The sequence below is a fragment of the Alexandromys fortis genome, unplaced genomic scaffold (assembly GCF_014885135.2).
Source record: "Alexandromys fortis isolate MF-2015 unplaced genomic scaffold, M_Fortis_MF-2015_v1.1 scaffold_181, whole genome shotgun sequence".
Classification (NCBI taxonomy): Eukaryota; Metazoa; Chordata; class Mammalia; order Rodentia; family Cricetidae; genus Alexandromys; species Alexandromys fortis.
The window spans coordinates 158,087-162,798 of record NW_026068069.1 but is presented as its reverse complement, the minus strand read 5'-3'; the positions used below and the strand labels follow the sequence as shown (position 1 = coordinate 162,798).

Sequence of the window (4,712 nt, the reverse complement as noted above, 5' to 3'; positions counted from 1 at the left end):
TGACAACCTTCTCTGTTAGTTGTCTTTTTCTCTATTCATAAAAGTCAACTGACTAATACACCAAACATCACACGCACACCCTCTCCCCCAAAACAATGCTTGCTTTCATCTTTAGTGACAAGACAAGGTAGGGAAATGCCACTTTTAATACTTCATCCCCGTGAAATATAATAAGATTGTATTGATTTCTTTAAAAAATGAAATCAAGACGTGCGCTGGCTTACTCCTTTCTGCCTACTGACGCGGCCGAGGAAGCATCGCTGAGGGCTCTCGTTTCCCTGCCGTCATGTCCAAGTCAGAGTCTCCCAAGGAGCCGGAACAGCTGCGAAAGCTCTTCATTGGAGGGCTGAGCTTCGAAACAACCGACGAGAGTCTGAGGAGCCATTTTGAGCAATGGGGAACACTCACGGACTGCGTGGTCATGAGAGATCCAAACACCAAACGATCCAGGGGCTTTGGGTTTGTTGCATACGCCACTGTGGAGGAAGTGGATGCCGCTATGAATGCAAGGCCCCATAAGGTGGATGGAAGAGTTCTGGAACCTAAGAGAGCGGTGTCAAGAGAGGATTCTCAGAGACCAGGTGCCCACTTAACCGTGAAGAAGATCTTTGTTGGTGGGTATTAAAGAAGACACGGAGGAACACCACCTGAGAGACTATTTTGAGCAGTATGGGAAAATTGAAGTGATTGAAATCATGACTGACAGAGGCAGTGGAAAAAAAAGAGAGGTTTTGCTTTTGTCACCTTTGATGACCATGACTCTGTGGACAAGATTGTTATTCAGAAATATCATACTGTGAACAGGCACAACTGTGAAGTAAGAAAAGCCCTATCCAAGCAGGAGATGGCTAGTGCTTCGTCCAGCCAAAGAGGTCGAAGTGGTTCTGGAAACTTTGGTGGTGGTCGTGGAGGCGGTTTTGGCGGCAATGACAATTTTGGTCGAGGGGGAAACTTCAGTGGTCATGGTGGCTTCGGTGGCAGCCGTGGTGGTGGTGGATATGGTGGCAGTGGGGATGGCTATAATGGATTTGGTAATGATGGAAGCAATTTCGGAGGTGGTGGAAGCTACAATGATTTTGGCAATTACAACAATCAGTCTTCAAATTTTGGACCAATGAAAGGAGGAAACTTTGGAGTCAGAAGCTCTGGCCCTTATGGTGGTGGAGGCCAGTACTTTGCTAAACCACGAAATCAAGGTGGCTATGGTGGTTCCAGCAGCAGCAGCAGCTATGGCAGTGGCAGGAGGTTCTAATTACAGCCAGGAAACAAAGCTTAGCAGGAGAGGAGAGCCAGAGAAGTGACAGGGAAGCTACAGGTTACAACAAATTTGTGAACTCAGCCAAGCACAGTGGTGGCAGGGCCTAGCTGCTACAAAGAAGACATGTTTTAGACAATACTCATGTGTATGGGCAAAAAAAACTCGAGGACTGTATTTGTGACTAATTGTATAACAGGCTATTTTAGTTTCTGTTCTGTGGAAAGTGTAAAGCATTCCAACAAAGGGTTTACTGTAGACCTCTTCTCACCCATGCTGTTGATTGCTAAATGTAATAGTCTGATCATGACACTGAATAAATGTCTTTTTCTTTTTTTTTTCTTTTTTTTTTCCTTTTTAAATGTGCTGTTTAAAGTTAGTCTACTCTGAAGCCATCTTGGTAAACTTCTCCAACAGTGTGAAGTTAGAATTCCTTTCAGGGTGGTGCCAAGTTCCATTTGGAATTTCTTTGATTGCTTGGGTGTGGAAGCCATTGTCTTCAAAAACTTTGGTGTGGTTAAACTGCCAGTTATTGTGACTCTGAGTTCACCATTAAGGATCATCATCCAAGCAACGTTACAATTTGGTTATAAAATGGTTATTGGCACACCCTATGCAATATCAAAATTGAATAATGGTATCAGATAAAATAACAGATGGGAATGAAGCTTGTGTATCATCCGTTATCATGTGTAATCAATAAACGAATTTAATTCTCTTGAAAAAAAATGAAATCAATAATGGGATGAAATAGTCTGCCAAGAAATTCATTCTCTGAATTGCTTCATGTAGAGTCGATTATTTATTTGGCTCCATATAGTAATCAACAAGCATGATATCTGGAGTCAGCTGTGCTCAACCTCTTATTCCATGTGGACCAAGTATCTTCAGCAAAAAGGTAACAGTGTTGTGAGCCTTTAGGTAATATAACGTAAGTCCACATGCACTAACTGGTGAGTCACTGGTGTGGCACGACTAAAACCACATATTTAACAGTAACAAAGAGAAATTTCAGGCAAAAACATGAAGTAATAAAGACATTCCATGCTGAATAATGGGGAACAGCCTGCGATTGTTTCCTTCGTTTTGCTGATAAATAAAACTGTTCTTAAAGTCGCGTACTGAATAATACATTACTGAGGATAATAATCTATTATTTGAGTGGGGGAGTTTTTTGAGATTGGAGCCGAGGAGGCAATAAATTGGTTTCTTTCATATTCTATAATTAAGAAAACAATAATTTCTTTTAAATAACTTTTTTCTTGATTTCAAAGTTTTTTAGTGTTCATTGATGTTCGTTGGAGATAGTTTCAGCTACTAATGGCGTATATTTGTCTGTTTTCTCCTGTTCTGTCTTTAAAATCTTTCCTTTTACTTCAAAGCCTTTCATAGATTCATGTGTGCAAATGTACACATCCCATAAAATTCAGCTCCCTGAAATCATAGCTGAATGTTCAAAGATTATTGATTAATAGAACTATAGAATAAAGCTATACAGCTATAGTTTTAATCTTTTGATTTGCTTTTATCTCTCAAAACCTGGGTAACAACAAGATCTTTCGGTTGGTAACTTTCTTCTTTGATGACAGGCAAATGCTGGAAAAAAAAATGTTTCTCTTTCAGCCTTGCCCTGTGCTTCTCCACATTTGCCTTGAAAATTCTGAGATTAAATTCTCTGTTCAAAAGCTAGGACTAAAAGAGTCATTAGGTTTGTTGGGATAACTTGATGATCCAGGTAGAAATCCAATAGCAAACCAGACAGGATTTAGGTGGGATCACAGGATTGTTCCTGTCCACCTCCCATCCTATGCAGTACACAAATTAATAAGGAGATAAACATACTAGAGTATAAAAAAAGCTAAGAGTCAGAAATCCCCCATTTAGAGCTTATATTTTCTAGTAAACAGTAATTTTATGACTCAAAAACAATTTTTTTCCATAGGCACAATGGGAAATGAAACTTTAGATGCAAAGAATATCTCATCAAATTCTATTCATTACATAATAAAAACATTTAAATAGCTCGTCATTTTCTTGAACTCACAGTTTTAGGACAAATCAGAATCTAGAAACATAAATGGCTTTGGTTACTCACAAACATAGAGAAGAATGTTTTGTGTAACTCCAAGTCATGAAGATACAGCTGAGGTGGGTTTTTTTTTGTTGTTGTTGTTTTTTTTTTTCTTTTTTTGAAAAATTAGCAAGCTGCCATATTGTCTTCTCTGGGCTTAGTCCCTATTTATCTCTAGGAATAGTCTTTATTCTTTTCTCTTCTTCTAAAGTTATGTTTTCCAAACGCTTGTCTGTCAGGCTCAGTCTAGACAGCAGCTTATAGGTGTTTCATACCTCTCAAGTATTCACTTTGCGATCCACACCTGTGTTCACACACAGACTTGTTGCTCTTACATGCAGATGTCAAATTCTCAAAAAAAAAAAATCCGATCAAGTCTGTGTCACAGCTTATGTTTACAATTCATCATTTCGAAGGGATATCATTAAGTATCACATGATTCATTTAGAGATGTACCTGTCAACCAAGGAGTGTTCATCACTATCTTCCCAGCTGCAGAAGACAGGACACACCCCACCCCTCACGAAAGCTACTTCATAAAAGAAAGAGCCACCTTGCCCCCTTGTGGGGGATTCTATCACAAACATAGTCCAGAAAGGACTCTTGGTCCTGATGGAACAGAGGCTCCCTCTCCTCCGTGAACAAACCCTGCAAGCTCGCTGGGGTATCTCCCTTAACTTCACTGGGCTCGAGCCTCAAAAGACAAACCAGCCAGGTAAAAAATGTCATCACAACAATTCTAGATTCTACCGGATTCACAACTGCAAAATGAGTAAGAAACTGTCTGATAAACTAAAGATGGTCTGCCAAAATAAATGTTAAAACTGAACTTGACAGTCTCTTAAAAGAGTGGGAAAAAAATGGTCATGACAATGTATCGTACCAAACACAAAGAAATTCATAATTTGCATTAGAAGTGACAATTGATAGACAGCAACACTGAATTTATCAGAGCACCAAGACTGAAATACAGCATAGGGAAAATTTATGTAAAAAGTAGAAAATGTTTTAAAGGAACCATTCTAGTTTTATTTCTGTTGCTGTGATAAAACACTTAGACCAAAAGCAACTTAGGGAAGCAGAGGTATGTTTGGCTTTCAATTCCAGCCTATTGTGGAGATGTTAAGGCAGGAACTACAGTCATCTGCATCTACAGTCAGGAGCAGAGAGAGGATAAATGTGTGGATTCCTGCTTGCTTGCCCGCTAGCCTTCTTCACTTTTACGCACTTTAGGGCCAGCTGGAGGAATGCACCATGTATAGTGGGCTGGGTCTTTCTAGATCTATTAACAACCAATACAATCTCCCACAGACCAACCAACTGTAGACAATTCCTCAATTGAGATTTTCTTTCCAACTGTAGACAATTCCTCCGTTGAGGCATTCT

General features: G+C 39.6%; 1 pseudogene; it reads left to right on the top strand.

The window, feature by feature from the left end:
• Window positions 1–214: 214 nt before the first annotated feature.
• Window positions 215–1,591, top strand: LOC126487851 (heterogeneous nuclear ribonucleoprotein A1-like; annotated as a pseudogene).
• Window positions 1,592–4,712: the final 3,121 nt, after the last annotated feature.